The sequence below is a fragment of the Meleagris gallopavo genome, chromosome 6 (assembly GCF_905368555.1).
Source record: "Meleagris gallopavo chromosome 6, MGAL_WU_HG_1.1, whole genome shotgun sequence".
Classification (NCBI taxonomy): Eukaryota; Metazoa; Chordata; class Aves; order Galliformes; family Phasianidae; genus Meleagris; species Meleagris gallopavo.
Window position 1 is genome coordinate 4587274 of NC_139409.1, and position 17000 is coordinate 4604273.

A 17000-nucleotide genomic window follows, 5' to 3' on the forward strand; every position below is an offset into this window, starting at 1 on the left:
GTCAAGTCACTTCTCTATTAAAGTAGATCTGCCGTGCAGTTGTGCACCTTCACCACGCAACAATTTAAACTGATTTAGTTTGGGCATCCATTAAATCAGCAGCAGACTGAAGTTTTGAGGTGGTGGCTGCATCAGCTTGGCCATACCAATAGACCTCAGAGGACACACTCTCCTCCGCGACCGCCATCGCTTCATTTCACATTAATCTCCCAGTGTGCTGTAGCCACGATTGATTGGGATGTACATCGCATGGAGATGTTGGGACAGAGAACTGAAGGTCATCAACCTTAATGGTCATCTGGAGCTGGGTATCAGCAGGGCCAAGGCTGGTGGACCAGCAGAGGATTCCCTATTTGGCACCATCAAGGACTGCTGTTCTCAACACAGCAGGCTGAGTATTTCAACCTTACTAACACAATTGCACAGCACCCACAGGTGCTACACGCGGTCTGGGGGTTGTTCAAGAATTAGTGGCTTGGCAATGGACTGTTTTCTTCGCAGATAGAAAGTTCTCGTTCTTTTCCTAGCCAAGTACAGGCCCTGGTCAAGATGAAGCCCTGCGGGGTAAGCTAGGTTCAGTCCCTGTCCTTTTCTTGTTCACTTGTTGAGATTTGGATAGAAAAGATTGCGGCTACTGAAGCCACCGATGTCAGGTTGGATATTAGGAACAATTTCGTCTCCACAGGAGTGGTGATGCACTGGTACAGGCTGCCCAGGGAGGTGGTGGTCACCACCCCTGGAGATGTTCCAGAACTGTGAGATGTACTCTGCTAGCATCTGTCCCTTTGCAATTGATAGAAACATCAGAATTGCCCACTGAGAGTGCATGAGGAGCTTGTTCCTGCTTGGGTGACAACCGATCTGCTGCCAAGCAATGTTTGTACACTGAGCAAACTGGAGGGAACTGGTGTGACTGGTGTGTGTAATGAGTTGGCTCAAGATGACCGTGGTGGCATTGCTGGCTGGGTAGGGGGAGGGCTTGTCCTGTTCTGCTCTGCATGGTGCAGCCTCACCTCAAGCACTGGATGCAGGTGTGGGTACCGCAGTGTAGGAAGGATGTAAATCTTTTAGAGTCAACAGGAGGGCTACAAAGATGGGGAATGGTCTGGAGGGCAAGGGATGTGAGCGGAGGGCTCATGGCCACACAGCCCCTCACAGGGAGAGGAGAGGCATCGCTGGGCTCCGCTCTCTGGGTGCAGCAACAGAGCCAGAGGGAACAGCAGGGAGCTGTCGGAGGAGGGGCAGCTGGGGCTGAGGGAAAGGCTGCGCCCCAGAGGGTGGTGGGCATGGAATGGGTTGTCCGGGGCAGTGGGCACAGTCCTGAGTGCCAGAGCTCATGGAGCACTGGGACACTGCTCTCAGATATAGGGGTTGGATTTGGATGGTGCTGGGGGTTGCACTCAATGATCCTCCTGGGTCCTTTCCAACTTGGGATATTCTATGATTCTGGTGAACATCAAGGCAACAGGAACCAAAGCAACATGGGAGCAAACTGGCCCCACTCCCTCATCTGACTGGATTCCTGCTGCTCTCCATTCAATTACATGATGCTCATTAGGCCCGCCAGCAGGGTGAAATTGCTGCATTTTATCATCGAATCATAGCATGGCTTGGGTTGGAAGGGACCTTAAAGGTCATCCAGTTCCAACCCCCTGCCACAGGCTGGATGCCATCCACTAGACCTGGCTGCCCAGTTCCCCGTCTGGCCTGGCTTTGTATGCCAATGATGTCTTTGGCCATTCTGTTCCTTCGTGGGCATTTATGGGATGGAGGAGGAAGGATTTTATCAAGAGCCGAGCCTATTTCCAGCTGAGCAGAGCAACTTACTGTGTGAGAGTTGGGCTGAGACTGAGCTTGGATGGGTTCTTGCCTTGGCTCAGTGTCCCTTAATCTGCCTTCTAATAATTTCTCTAAATAGTGAGGGTTTGGGAGGCTCACTTAGCCCAATGGAACCTTGGTCTCCAAACCATCTACAGACTTGTCAGTAATTCAGCTGAGGCAGATGTAGACGAATCATCATTCCCTGGTCCTGATGCCTTACGTGCTGAGCAGGTCTTGAAATGGTAACTGAAAGAATGGGGGCAAATATTTGAGATGAAGATGGTTGCGATTGAAAGGAGGGGAGATGGGGTGACCTTGTAGCACTGGGATGACACAGGCAGGGCCTGGCAGTGGGTGCCCCTGGGTTTCGTACTCAACTCTGGTCAAAGTCTTTGGGGAATGGAGAGGAAAACGAAGGTTGGAAGGCTTTGGCCATGCATGGCTTGGGTGCACCACGAGATGGTGCAGCTGTGCAGCAATGGCTGCTGAAGGCCCCATAAAAGGAGTTTAGAAGACGTTATCTCAAGTGCAATCATCTCCTCAGCTTTGGTGTCTTCATCTGCTGCCAGCATTGTGCTCCGCGTGGGAAATGTCTTCCCTCAATTAAAATCGCTCTTGGTGCCTCGGATGTAATTTCTTCATTTGTTTAATGAGTGCTGAAATCCCTTGCAGAAGGAGCCGGGGTCTCCCCAGCTGAACACAGCACACAGAACATTTGTGTTCATTTTAGTTATTGAGTTTTTTCTTCCATGGAAGCACAGGATCCTCTCATCAGTGTGTAAGAAGTAAAGAGGGAAATCAATGTTTCTCAAACAGTTTGAAATGATGTTGTTATACCTTCCCTGGTGGGATAAATGCTTTTCTCTGCCAAAATCTTTGCTGCTAACCTTGGTGGTTTGTTTGTTTGTCTTAAGCAGCAGCGTTTTAACTTGTTTGGGATTTGGCTGAAGTGCCCAATGAGAGCTGGGGACAGATGTTATACCTCCCTTCATTATGTTCTAATGAAGGTAAGACCTCATCTCTGGGAACTTGGGTGGTGGATGATGGTGGGAAAGGCTGAATTGGGGTCACTGGTGCTGGGTGCTGCCAGGGAGGGGATGGGACAACAGGTGATGCCTGTGGGGGCTGTGAGATGTACCAAGCAGCCAAGCAAAGCCGCCCCTGCTCCCTGGGCCTGTGCCACGCATTGCCTGGGTTTCAGCTGAAGGTTCCTTCATTCTTTCCCCCCCAGCCATTTGTATTTTGATGGGACGCAGCTCCAGTGTGAAACTGGTGTGTGTGTTAACTCGAGCTGCCCTTGCAAAGAATGGAAAATGTCTCTCTTACCAACTTAAATAAGCACAGTGGGTTTTCCTGTACTCCTGCAGCAACGGGAGGCTGCCCGTGAAAGTCAGACCCCAGGCTGGGATCTATGGATGGCTGAGTCCTGGCCTTCACCTGCACACCTGGGACCCTGCTTCCCAGCAAGGGCAGTTCAGGATCTGGCAAGCTTTAAGCCAAAGGGAAGTGAAATACAGTTGGTGGGAGGAGAAACCCAAGCAGTTTGTACTTCCCCCTGCCTTCAGAGCAGAATCATAGCATCATTAAGGCTGGAAAGACCACTAAGACATCTAGTCCAACTGTCAATCCATCTCCACCATGCCCATTCCAGAAGAAAAGCCCTGCTGGCCGTCGTGCACCAGGAAAGGTACAGCACAGAGCAGGATTCCCCACGGTGCATCCTTTCCTGCTGCACCCACTGCTCTGGAGAGCTGCTGGTTCTGCTGTAACAGCAGCAATTTCAGCCAGGGGAACTACTGTCAGTTACTAAATGAGCTCAACTGCAGCCTAATAAATTCCCTCTTTTAACAACCCTGAGATATAAGGGCTGTTAGAAGTTATCTGAACTCCTGCAATGCAAGAAACTCAAATGTAGGACAGCCAGGGCTGCCACAGTCCCAGTGAGCTCCGCTTGCCCTCCCACCATTCTGTTTTTACTTTCAGCTCAGCCTAAGCCACTGAGCAATAGGAAGAGCTGGACAGAGATGCTGATGTCAGTGCTCCCAATACAAGTCTACAAACTGCATGAAGGCATGGTCCCATTTTCCTAGAAATCTGTTCTGATGACTTTACCTGAAAAACCCGTTTGCTGCCTGCCTGGAGGTATCACTCATGGCTTTGTTCATCCTTTGACTCCCCCACCCCATCCAGAGGGCCTTGCTTCTCAGGAAATCCAAGCAGAAATCACTTCAGTCCCACCTAAAGCTCCAAGGAAAGAGCAAAGCCCTGCTGCCCTGAAGCCATCACTGTAAGCTGGGTGGGCTTTGTGGGGCTTTATGGGCTTTTCCTATTGCTGCTTCCCCCAGGGAGGGCTCTTCCCTGCCTTGTTGTGTTTGCTGTCATTAGTGAAGTATTGGGCTAGAGGAAGAGAAAATGGGACTATTTTAAGTGCTGCTGCTATTTTAAGCAATTGCACACAGAATGGTTGCCAGCAGGGCTGTGGACACAGCTCTACCCATATCCAGTATTTAAAGAGGGCCCTGCAGGAATGATGGGAAGGGGCTTTTCATCGTGGATTGTAGTGACAGGACAAGGGGGAATGGCTTTAAACTAAAAGAGAGGAGATTGAGGTGGAATGTTAGGGAAAAATCATTTATTCAAAGGGCAGTGAGGCCCCAGCACTGCTGCCCAGAGAGCTACGGGTGCCTTATCCCTAGAGGTGCTCAGGGCCAGGCTGGATGGGGCCCTGGACAGCCTGAGCTGGTGGGGTTTCCCTGCACACAGCAGGCGTTGGGGCTGGGTGGGCTTTGAGGTCCCTTCCAACCCAAACCATTCTGTGATTCTGTGACTGAGCAGGGAGATCACGTCCGTCTCTCCTTCCTGAGAAGTCCAAGCACACAGATATCTGAACAGACACCTGGAGCCTGTGCCATGGGGAGCTGCTCTGCAGAAGGAGAACGGAGAGGTGCAGCGACTGACAGAGCCTGGATTGTCTACACAATGCTTCTGAAGAAAAAAATAACCATAAGTTTTAAAAAAACAAACAAGACATTGCCAGGAAAAAAGAAAAAAAAAAAGAAAAAAAAAGACTCATTCTAGGAATACATTTGGAAGGGAAGTTATGTAAAATCTGGGAAACTATTGCTGCCGTGCTGCTAGTCAATGCCAGAGAGGGAAGGGGAAGGGCAAGGGAAAGGAGAAGGGAAAGGCAAGGGAAAGGAGAAGGGGAAGGGGAAGGGAAGGGGTAGAGGAGGGGAGGGGAAGGGAGTGTGTGGGGGGCAGAAAATGTTCCTGAGAGAGCCTGAATTTGTCACTGGTTCATGCAAAAAGCAACGCTGCACCAGTGGCTGCCGGTCTTTCTGCATTTTCCATGTACAAAGTGTGGTCCCTTTATTACAGTGTGCTTCCATATCCTCATCCTCCCCCCTCTTTGTGAATGCTTCAGATTGCAGGCAGGGCAGAACTGTGCAAAAATGGCCAGGAAGTCAAAGTTTGAGAGCACTCTGATGCAGTCACACACAATGCCAGTTCCCCAGCATCTCTTTATCATCTGTCCCCCAAGCAGGTTTGGTTAGAACCGAATGGAATTGCTCACTGGCATATGGATACCTCGAGCATGACCTCTCCCTTGTAGCAGAAAGAAACCTATCCCATACAGAAGTAAGGCAGGTTTCTTGTTTGGTGTGCAAACATGGTAACTAAAACTGCTCAGGACAACGCTCGGGTGAGCTCCTCACTGGGTGCCAGTGCTCCGACCCGTTAAGGACAGGCAGTGTTGATGTTTGTGCTAACAGCCAAAACACTCCAGCAGGAATTGGGTGTATCAGCCTCAGGGTGAGGTTTTTCCTGAAATGAGTTTTTTGGGGTGCACCACCAGGTCCTTGTTGGCAAAGCTGGTGGCAACTGGGGGATGCTCGAGGCCAATGCTTGTTGGCCAATGAGGCCAACACTCATTGGTACCCAAACTCATTGCCAGCCTTTTAGGCCCAAACAAAACATATCAGTGATGTACGCAGCAATGGGTAGTGTGGGGGACACATAAGGCCTGGGTTTCATCTCTGGCTTTGACTTTGTGAAGATTTGTACTGACAAAGTGACTGAACACTCCAGACCATGACATCACCAAAACACGGCTGTGTGAATTCCTCATCCGTTGACTCTGTGGGTCCTGCTGCAGCCCACCCAACCCAACCCACGACATGGGACCATGAATAGCAGGGAGGGGTGACATTTAACAGAGTGACAATTTCTCAGCCTTTGGGGCGATTCATTTTCCTTCCTCCTTCCTGGTAGGCACAGGCAGGGCTGCATTCCTACAAACAATAGCTCGTCCCACAGCTACCTGCTGTACTCTGAGCTCGTGGACACGGTTTGGCTCTGCCTGCAGGTCCTGGGGATCTGCAGGATCTGCAGCTTGACTCCTTCACCTCCTTTGGTTTGAAATTCATTGGCCCCATTCAGCGAATTTGAACGACAGGAGCTGGGAAATAGCTCAGCTACCAAACTGCCCACGACCCTGAGAAAAATTTGTTGTGTTGCAAGGAGATTTGGGGAACAGACCCAAACGTAAAGTCCGGGTCCTCTCCTAGCTGCCCTTCTCATGGCACAGGTCCCATCTGACCTGGCACTTCCCACATCCGGGCACCACAATTCCAATCAATAAGACTGGTGGCAGAAGGATGGGGCTTCAGGAGCTCATCCCCACCTCCACCCCCAGCAAGAGTCACTTTGTGTAGTCACACGTGCAGCCAGGTCACTGAGGTGACGAGGATTAAAGATTAAGCTCGTGTGGGAGGGTGGGGTTATTTTGTGGGCACTCAGGTATGGTCACTAATGTGAGCAATCAGGTTTCCCACAGTTGTGAAAACCTCTGATCTGCTTGAGTGCTAAAAAAAAAAACAAAGATTGTGAGTGGGAGTTCCAGCAGCTTGCACCGCTACAGCCCGTATGTCTGCAGCAATGCCTTTCAGCATCCATGACCCAAACTCCCATTAAGAGCACTGGGACCAGTTGGTTTCACCAGGTGCTAATGACCAGCTACACCCCATAGGAGAGAAACTCAGGTTGCATCTCCATGGTGGGATGAGCTGCTAGGGACCTGTGTTGACTTTCCGTTTCTTGCACAAGCCTCCCATTTAATCACAGCCAATAGGGTGGACATCAGGAAAAACATCTCTGAAAGAGTGATGGGGCATTGGCACAGGCTTCCCAGGGAGGTGGTGGGGTCACCATCCCTGGAGGTGTTCCAGAACAGTGCAGATGTGGCATTTGGGGACATGGTTTAGTAGACGATACAGGCGGCAGGTGGATGTTGGCTTAGATGATCTCAGAGGTCTTTTCCAATCATAGTGATTCCATGAAAAACGTGTAAATGACCTCCTTTTGCTTCAGCTCCTGCACGAGGACAAGACATTAATGCTTCATCTTGCTCATGGCGTGCTTCCCATGCAAGGACAGTCCCCAGGAGCGCAGACCTCAGGGGGTGTCACCACCATGACAGCAGCAAGTTATTCCTTCACCAAGCAAAGGCTAACCTTTGCCAGGATCACACCCCCATTAACTCGTGCTGGGCTGAGCACTCCCTGCATGTGCAGCTTCTTCTGCTGGATTCAGCTGATTTCAGAAATTACAAAGTCTTTGCTTGTCAAGCCTGACCAAATCGTGCTGGAATTTGTAGGGTTTCATAAGGTTTTCATTAGGGCTGAGAGAGAACCCTTGAGGTTTTGTGAAACTCCTTGCAAATACAGCAGTTTGCAAGACTGGCTCATTTGGAGGGATGTTTGGTTTTAGTGATTCTCTCTCCTTTTTGTCCTCCCTCTCCTCACTGCCTTCCTTTCTGAGGCAGACGTGGCTCTCTACCTGGGGGAAACATCAGCTTCGTGCCGTGGCTGAGGGCTGAAGACAAGATGGTGACAGAACATGGGGGAGGAGGTTGGTCTTCATATCCTCCACCAGGCTTGGGCAGTCTGGGCTTATTCCTGCTCTTACTCAGCTCCCACAGTGATACTGACTGGGAGACCTCAACCATCTCCCAGCTCCCTGAGATCTCCTGACATGAGATAGGTACACATCTCTGTGCAAGGCTTCCACGATGGCTTACCTTGGGATGGTGTGTTTAGGTGCCTGTAAATCATCTACATTTGCTTTGTAAAGGGCTGAATCAGGATTCGAGATCTCTAGGGGAAGTTGGTAATTTAATAACAGTTATCAGCAGCTGACAGCGCAGAACTTCAGCTTGGCTGTCTGTAGTTCATGTAAAAGTGAGGAAAATGCTCAGGAAAAGGAATTCAGTATTTTGGTTCTCCCACACATCATCCCCCAGTGTTACACCTTGTGAAGTACATCACATTGCCTTGAAGCTCAGCCTGGTTAGCTTCTCCATCTCCAAGAGGCCAAGTCCTGCAGAGTTCCCAATGACACCGAGTACTTCCCTGGAGCCTTTTGGCATTCTGGAAAACCAGGGTAATTTTCTGAAGTAATAGAAAATTGAAGCCTTTCTAGCACAGACCTCATTCATCCCAGCAGGCAGCCAGCCAGCAACCCAAAGAACATCAGCTGCCTGGACTTTGCATCAGCGTTAGGAGTAGGGTCTGGTGGTGATATGGGGTCTGGGGGACTCATGTCCTTCTGAAAGCCTCCCCAGATACAACAGCAGTCTGAACACAGCTTGACAGAACCGCAGCCCCACTGCCGCATTCCTCCTCCCTCTGGAAGGCATCCAGGGCTGCTGTTTGCCCGTGCTGCAGTCCCACCTCAGCTATCCTGTTTTTTCAGTGCACCTGCTAATCCTTGGCCACGATGTGAGTGAGCAAACGCAGAGGGGAGCCCACGCCCGCAGTGCACACAGGCATGGCCAGCACTACCCACACTGCAGCTGGCCCCAGTGCAATGCAGGTTGACCTCGTCGAGGGTTTTCCTCCACCTTCCCGCAAATATAGCTCTGGGAATCACAGAATCATAGAACTACGTATTGGAAGGAACCTCTGGAGATCATCTAGTCCAACCCCCTGTACAGCAGTTCTCTGCAGTGGGCTGCAGCTGGAGCTCACACTGCGAGCCCAAGGGAGGTCCAGCACAGCATGGCCATCTCCATCCATGTTGCTTCACTTGTTGTTACAGTCAGTGCAGATGCCACTACTGAGGCATTTCTCCCTACTAGCAAAGTCTCCAAACAATGCATCCCACTTTTAGGAATGGCTTGTAGATATTCTAGGGCATGGAAGAAGGGTTCAGGGCTGATCAGCAGCCCTGGCAGACCTTGTGGTGGTGCTGTGAGATGTGGCCATCTGTGAACTCTCTCCTTTTCTCTTGCAAGGGGGTTTCTTTTCCCCATAAGCCTCACATTCCCAGTTCACATCCCATCATAGCTGGCTTAAAATGAAGCTTGTACTAGGATTGCCAAACAATGAATTGGAGCAACCGGTACAGGTTGCTTCTGCCCCAACACTGTAAGGTCTGTGCCAGAGCTGCTGCTCCTGTCTCAACCTGCTGCAGGCTGCTGGATCCAGGAGGTCAAGCTCTCCAAAGCTCTCACCAAGCTATTCCTTGAGTTCGTGACTTGCCAAGGCTACTCCTTTCCTCTGAATCTGGAGGAGAGGGCTTAGACATCCTGCCACTGCTTCTGCAGGAGGTGGTACATACATGGCTCTGTGCACAACGCTGTCTGAGAGATGGGATAGAAAGTCTTCTCTGTGTTCTGAAAGCTGGAGGATTCAGGGACTGGTTGCAGCTGAAAATCACTTTGTTTTGGATGGTGCAGGACAGCCTTGTGTGGAAGAGCTGCTCAGCTACGTGTCTATGCACCTTTCTCTGTCTCAATTCCCTTCTACTTGCCATGGTTGCCCATTAACCAGCACCCATCAGCTGCAGCCGTGCTGCTCTGTCAGCTGCTTCTTGCAGAGCGCTATCCTACAAAGCATTTTCCATGCCAAGCCCTGACCTCCACTGTTCCAAACCCATGGGGCCAAAGAGCAAAGTAATGTTCACTTTCCCTCAGCAAACCTTACAGCAAACCTGAGGCTCAGTGCCTCCCTGCCCTGCTCATGGGCTGGATGTGGAGCTGACTGTGCTTCTGGGTGCCTCTGGTGCAGCTGCAAGACATAAGATTCCCCAAGTGATTGGTATCTGATCTATAGGGAGTCCTATAAGAGGCTTTTTCATCTGGACACAATGATTTTGCACGGCAGAGAAGTGCCTGAGTGAGGAACGTGTAGCAAAATGTCACATGCTTTGGTCTGGGGTCATGGAAGATCTCCTGCAAGATTCTCAGAAATCCATACGATGCACTGCAGGATGCTGACAGAATCATTAACATTGGATAAGACCACAAAGATCATCTAGTCCAACCCCCAACCCATCCCTATGCCCACTAACCAAAACCCCATAGAAGCAGCAAAAGGTCCCTGCATTCTTGAGCAGATATATGGTTTTTTTTTTTTTTGCCTCCTCCCTTTGCAAGAGGCCCCTGCTCTGTTATCTCACCTGCGGGGTTTGGCCTTTCCTCTTCCTCCCGGAGCTCCATAGCCATGCATTGGGGTGGAAATACCTTTGCAACGTGTCATTTGGTAAATACACCCTTGGCAGAGCCTGTTTCTCTGTGCACAATGTTAACCTTGTCCACAGGCACGTGGGGTGGTCAAGGGTGAGGCAGGTGGGGTCCAAACACTGCCAAACATTGATCTTTTACTCTCCCTCCCAGCACTTCTGATTTCCCCCACCAGCTCCCTGTGACAATGTCTCCAGTGTCTTAGGCTTGCACTGGGATGCAGAACTCAGCCTCATCTGCCATTTGTGCATATGGAAAATATCCTGAAACCGCAAGGTCTCTGAGCTCTGGGAATATTGAGGCTCAGGATGAGAATATGAATACATGGGGTCATACATATGGGAAAATTGGCTGGAACGGGAACATCTCAGATTATGTGCAGTTACAGAAGCCAAGCTATTCTGTTCTCCACCAGCACCAAGTTAAACTGCTTGGAAATAATGTTTTCTGCTCTGTAACCCCATGGCATGACCGAAATTAGCAGGAAGAAAAAGTGCCTACAGCTCAGTGCTAATTGAGCCCGTGTTTTATGACAAACATTGCCCTTCCTCTCAGCACTCACTGTCCTATGTTGCTGTACATACATTTCTACAGATTTGAGTTCCTTAAAAAGCATGCCAGGATTATTTACCACTTTGCCACTGTGGAGGTGAAAAGGAGTTGGGACAGGCAGCTCAAACGCCATGTGTGCACGAGTCAAAATGGGCCTTACAACCAAAGGAGTGTTGATCGGAAGGATGTGCTTCCCAGGGCTCACATTCATGTAGCTGGAGGAGTGGAGATGGGTTGGAAGAGGAAGACTCTCAGCATGAATTTTCAGAGATGAAAAGAATGAGAATGTAAGGTAGAGGCTGCAGAATTCCTCACTGATAATTTTGCATCTGCAGCCATAAATCATGAGATATCTAAAATGTTTCCTTCAAACACGAGCTGAATGAGCAGGTTCAACCTGCACCCTGATCTTCAGCTATTGTGATTACTGGTATGCTGATCTGTATCTAATGTCACGAGTATTTTGGGCAATCATCTCATTACAGGTCCCTCAGACTCAAACTTGCAAACTGTGTTTGTTTAGTCTCATTCTTGTATCTGGTTTAGCTGATGAGCTGACCCATATTCTTTTGCAGTTTATGTGGATTATTCTAAGAAATCATAGAATTGTAGAATATCCTGTGTTGGAAGGGACCCATAAGGAGCACTATGTCCAACTCCTGGATCCACATAGGAAAACATGGCTAGAGAAACTTGATGTGTAGGAAGGGAAGGATATGGGTGGTTCCTAGTCCTAGAGAGGCTGTGGAGCATCCATCCATGGAGATATTCAAAACTCAACTGGGCCCCACACTGGACATGGTCCTTTCTGGCACCTCTCTGCTCTACAAATGATCTTCATTCTCACACCCCCGTGCCTGGTGATCTTTTTCTTCTCTTGCAAAAAGGGGAGCAGGGTTGGTTCCTCATTTCATAGGTGAGAACAGGAGATGGAAGGGACTGATGTTCAGAGGCTCATTTCCCATAGACATCACTGGGAGCCTGGCCTCTGATTTCCTCTGAAAGTCCGGGTCTGAGCAAGCTGCCCAAAAGCAAGCAGAAGATCACCATGGGCACCCAATGGGCCCTGGTATCCAAAGGCAGAGGCAGCCAGTGACAGCAGGGTAAGAAGTGCCTCAGCTCCTCTCCAGTGAGGGATGTTCCCATCACCAACCAAGAGTGTTTGAGACAGAAAGGACGTGGCTTGTCTTCAGGTCACCCATAGCCAGTGGCACCAAGGCAACTTTCCCAGCTTCGTGTCAGAGCCACCCTTTGCAAGTGTTTTTTTCTTAAGGATGAGCTGCCATATCGCAATATATATCCACCTATGTGTTTCCAAGAGCATTACAAGGGTGGAAAAAACCCAATGTCATGTACCATGGAGGTAGACATGAAGCCCAACAATCTGAGTTATCTCACTCCTCTTCTGAACCACCTTTCCCAGCAAAGAGGAGAGCTTTCTGCTACGGGCAGTGGTTACAGCAAACACTGCCAGCTCTGATGTGATTTTCTAGTTTATCATTATCTGTCTCTTGGGAGGGCAGCCTGGTTGCACACTCCAATGCTCCATCACACGCCAGTAACCTTGGTGGCTATCCTCACCCCCAGCTCCCCATTGCCCAGAGCCACACATGCACCAAGGGAGACCCAGCAGGGTGTATACCCACAGCATCCCCCTCTCAGGCTGTTTTGGCTGCTGAAATTAGGGTCAGACGGAGTCAAGGACTGGGGCTGAGGCTCTGGGGCCCAAGTGCTGATGTGGCACCGCGCAGCACCGCGCTTGGCTTTGTGCAGCGGCAAGGGGAAAAAAAAACACCCAACAGTTCTGCCCTTTAAATCTGGACAAAGCAGGTTTCTAATTAAAGCAGCACTTAATCATTAGCGCTCCGTGATTGCAGCGCTGGTGGATGTTTGATGCAAACAGTTGGTTGAAACTCTCTCATACTGACTCCCTCTTTGTCCCTTGGTGAGCATAGAAATGGGTGTGAGCAGCAGTAGGAGTGTCTGCAGTTAAGTAGAGGATTGAATTACCGAGCACTGCTGTTCCCTAGCTGACAAGGTAGCAGAACAGCAAACAAAAGTGCCTTGAAAAGAGCTCGCCAAAGAGAAGAGAAAGTGCTGGGATCGCCAAGGAGGGAGAATTGCAAGGACGCCGGGCGCTTTCCAACAAGGTAAGCAGCTTTTCTGCACCCCTCCTGGCTTTATTCTAAAGGCCAGAGCTGTTTCATGACCACTTTTGCTTGGTGGAGGAGTAAGGAACAGAAAAAAATGAAAGAATTTCATAAAATAAAAGCGATGAGCCCTCCAGACCTGCACCCCCATTGCTGCCTTTGGGACGGGGCAAGCAGCTCCCTCCACTCACAGAGGAGCACGGCCGTAAGGACACAGGCTTTGCATTGGGCTCTTTGCACAGAACAGCTTTGATTTCACACACCGAGCAATTAACGGCATTTTGCTTTGACCCGGTTTGTTTCATTCCTTGCTGCCATGGGGATCTGCCCAAAGCTTGGCTGCCCGTGTGGATGTTGTGGGTTCAAGCATTGACAAAAGCTGCGCTGGAAATTCTGACCCATGGGTCCTGCTGGAGTCTAATTGATAAAGCTGCTAATGGCCGAATGCTGTTTGCTCTGTGAGCACAGATTGTTTTCTCCTCTTGTTCATTTGAGATGCAGATCAAACTGCGATAAAATCGAGTTGTAATGGAGTGGAGCTGCGGGCTTACTTGCCAGTGTTTTTCTTAGGCGTGTCTATCAGGAGCATAAATATTTAACAGAAAGGAGAAGCGATATGAATTAGCATCTGTGGGAGGTTTGCATTTGTTCAAGGCTGTCCTAGCACAGGTGTAAACAAATCTTACAACAGCAGAGGCAAACTGGCCCCACAAGAGTAGCACTTAGCAGGTGAATCATCCAGGTGCTCTTTACACACCGCAGCTAAGTGGGTAAATTAGAGCCTGCAAAGTGGAAATGAGGCAATCAGAGGGCATCAGCCTTCATTTCGGTGGGGTTTTGGTGTGCTGGAAGGAAGCACAAGGATGGGGCATCAGACCAGGAAAACCGAGATTATGTCTTCTGCCCTCCTGGCTGCACCAGGCTGCCCTTCTCCCCCACCTCCCTTGTCTCGTGATGTGATTTCCTAGGCAGGACATTGTGGCAGCAGTGGTCAGGGTGTCCCATCTGAGAACAAAGGTTTCATGTCTTGGCCTCAAACAGCATCACCCTGGTCTCCTTGCATCCCCTGCATCTTGGGGCTCTTGGGATTCTTGAGAAATAAATCCCTGCTCTTGAATGGGCAAGGATGGTGAAGATCCCTTCCAACCCAAGTCATTCTGGTTCTATGATTCTGTGACTCTGTGGCGTCACTTGGGCTTCCCCATGGAGCTGCACACGTCTTTCTGGACTTTAAGCTTGGAGGTTGTCACCTTTTCTGCTGTGGAGCTCCAGGGAGGTGTGGGCCATGTAATACATGAAGGAGATGCACCGTGAGCCCAGTGACTCCAGGCTGCATCTGCCTCACAGCCTGGTTCCCCAGCACTGCCCATGTTGTGGTTGCTCATCCTCATCCCTCTAAAAGCTCTAAAAGTCCATTGCAGGGCCTTTGTGCCACCTACCCAGCACCTGGAGGAGGAATGTGACACCATTAACCTTCACTGAGGGCTCCATTAGTCACAAGGAACAGGCTCTTTGCAGCCTCCCGGGACTTACTCGGTGGCTGGCACAAGTCCATGGGCTGGGCTGTCTCTGTCTGCTCTAAAAGCTGCTCTACTGAATACCACATACCCACCTACGCAAGGAAGAGCTTTCATGTGGACATCCTGCACCCAAAATATCTCTGCTCTGACTCTCTCTTTATTCCAGTATATTCTCGAGCTTCTGCTGACCCCTCAGATGAACACACTTTGTACAGTCACAGGAGGATACCTGCTCATATTAAATCCCTCTTCTATGTTCTCTCTTTCCACATAAAACAACTCTGGAAATGGGCCTAGTTGTAATTTATCCTGGATGACTGCTCATTTCCATTGGCTGTTCTGAGTGCAAAAGGAAATCAAAAAGGGTAAACGTTGTCTCTGCGTCTTCGGCATCTTCTACTCTGAAAAGTCCTCCCAAAAGCTATGTTGATTTTCAGCACAGGGTACTGTGCATCTTGCCTTGATTTCTAAGGGCCTTTGCTTGAAACTGGAGTCCTGCCATTGTTATCTGCCTTTATCTGAGCCTATCGATGCTTATCTGAGGCTAGAACTTGTCATTCCTTCATATCCACGTCAAAGACCTGAGGCATAGGGGACGTGAAATTGCATGGTTGAGTCCACGATTGAATCCATTTCCTGTGGAATGGGCTATTCAGAGCAGCTGACCTCTCCCACCTAAAAACACCCTGTGGCCATGCCCTGCAGTGAAAGAATAGGTTTCTGGATAGCCCTTGATTTAAAACTGCTCTTGCTAAAACAGCTGGGATGGGCAGCACTGGAAGTCAGGTTCTTTTTTGGGTGATGCTGTTATACAGATACCCACCTTCCCTTCAGGAGGCTGCTGGAGCCTGAATTACTGAATTACTGCCTTAAGTTGCTGCCTGGCTCTGAGCAAATTTCACCCTTCAGATGCCTGATTTCCTCCTTAGTGCTCAGACAAAACTCCCATTGGCAGCTCCGGTTGCAAAAGCAGGCCCTGGATGAATGACTCTTTTAAAACTCTTTGCAGTATTTGCAGGGATGTTTTATTCATTCGGCTCTACACAGTTGATGTGCTGCTCTCTCAAAGCTGCCCTTCATTTCAGGCAGGATGGGATTGCAATGTCTTCTTGCACTTCTGTGCCATGGTTCTGTGTGGGCTGAATCTCCCTTCTCATGCCAGACGTGTGCCAAGTGCACAGAAGCACCCAGTCCTAATCAAGGAAGGTTGGGTGGAGTTGGTTGGCACCTCCCTGTATGGACACAACCTAGTCTTTCAGCAGAGGTGTGTCATCTGCATGAAACTGCACGGTCACCTACGGAATGTCACACTTACATCCAGGTCATCCCATTTCATTTGCAACCCAAAATGTAAACTTTTTTATATGGGAAGTCCTGGGTTTCCTATTCTGAGTTTGATGTGATGCTTGTGGGTCTACGCTGGAGTGAGACTGGGATGCTCCAGCCCTGGAGGTGCTCAAGACTGGGCTGGATGGGGCCTTGAGCTGCTGGGGGGCAACCTGTCCACAGCAAGGGGTTGAAACTGGATGATCTTTAAGTTCCCTTCCACCAAAACCATTTTATCACTTTATGATTCTATGATTCCTTCCATTCAATAGTTAACACTGATCTTGCTGCTTTCCACTAGGAAGCCAATGCTCTGGGAACAGGTCCAGACCAGCCCCCAGCTCCTCGCTCCCTCACCATCAAATAAAACTCCTGATAGTGATGGCTTATTCAATTGCACTACTTAAACACTGCACCAGGAAAACCTGCTCTTTATCTTGTGCACATACATGTCTGCAGAAATAGGCATTCATGCTCTTACAGTAAAAAAGATTGTAACTCTAAGACATGATTTTTAAAAAGGACAGGGTAGGTGGGTGCTGGTGTTTGTGTTTAACTGCAGGGGTTTTTTGTGTGTTTGGCTTAGTTCATAGAATCATTAAATCAGTCATTGAATCTTTGAATGGCTTGGGTTCAAAGAGAACTCATAGATCGTCCAGTTTCAACTGCTCTGCTGTTGAACAGTGCTGAACAGTGCTGCCAACTGCAAATCAAGCACCAGCTCAGGCTGCCCAGGGCCCCATCCAGCCTGGACTTGAGCACCTCCAGGGATGGGGCACCCACAGCTCTCTGGGTGCCACAGCCTCACCGATGGTTCATGACAACATACCTGGAACAGGGTCTCCTGGAGCAAGTTGTTGCACTTGGAGAATGGGGTTGGGCTCCTGTATGCTGCAAGAGGTGAAGGACAGTGTAGGAAGCTGGGCTTTGCACCTGCAGTTTCCCTATAGGCAGAGATTTGCCATTTCTGCTGATGACCCAGTGTTGGGATGAGGAGAACCACCCAGAGAGTCCTCCTCAGACTTCCTAGATGAGAGGTAATGGATTTAAGTTGCACCAGGAGAGGTTCAGGTTGGATTTTAGGAAAAATTTCATCTCCAAAATAGT

General features: G+C 49.6%; 1 protein-coding gene across 1 annotated transcript in view; it reads left to right on the plus strand.

Moving 5' to 3' along the window:
* The first annotated feature begins 12880 nt into the window (after positions 1-12880).
* VILL (villin like) overlaps positions 12881-17000 on the plus strand; it is a 32291-nt gene continuing 28171 nt past the window's right edge. Inside the window, exon 1 of the mRNA XM_003206932.5 lies at positions 12881-13047. The gene's annotated coding sequence lies outside the window, so the exon portion shown is untranslated. The remainder of the gene's footprint in view (positions 13048-17000) is intronic.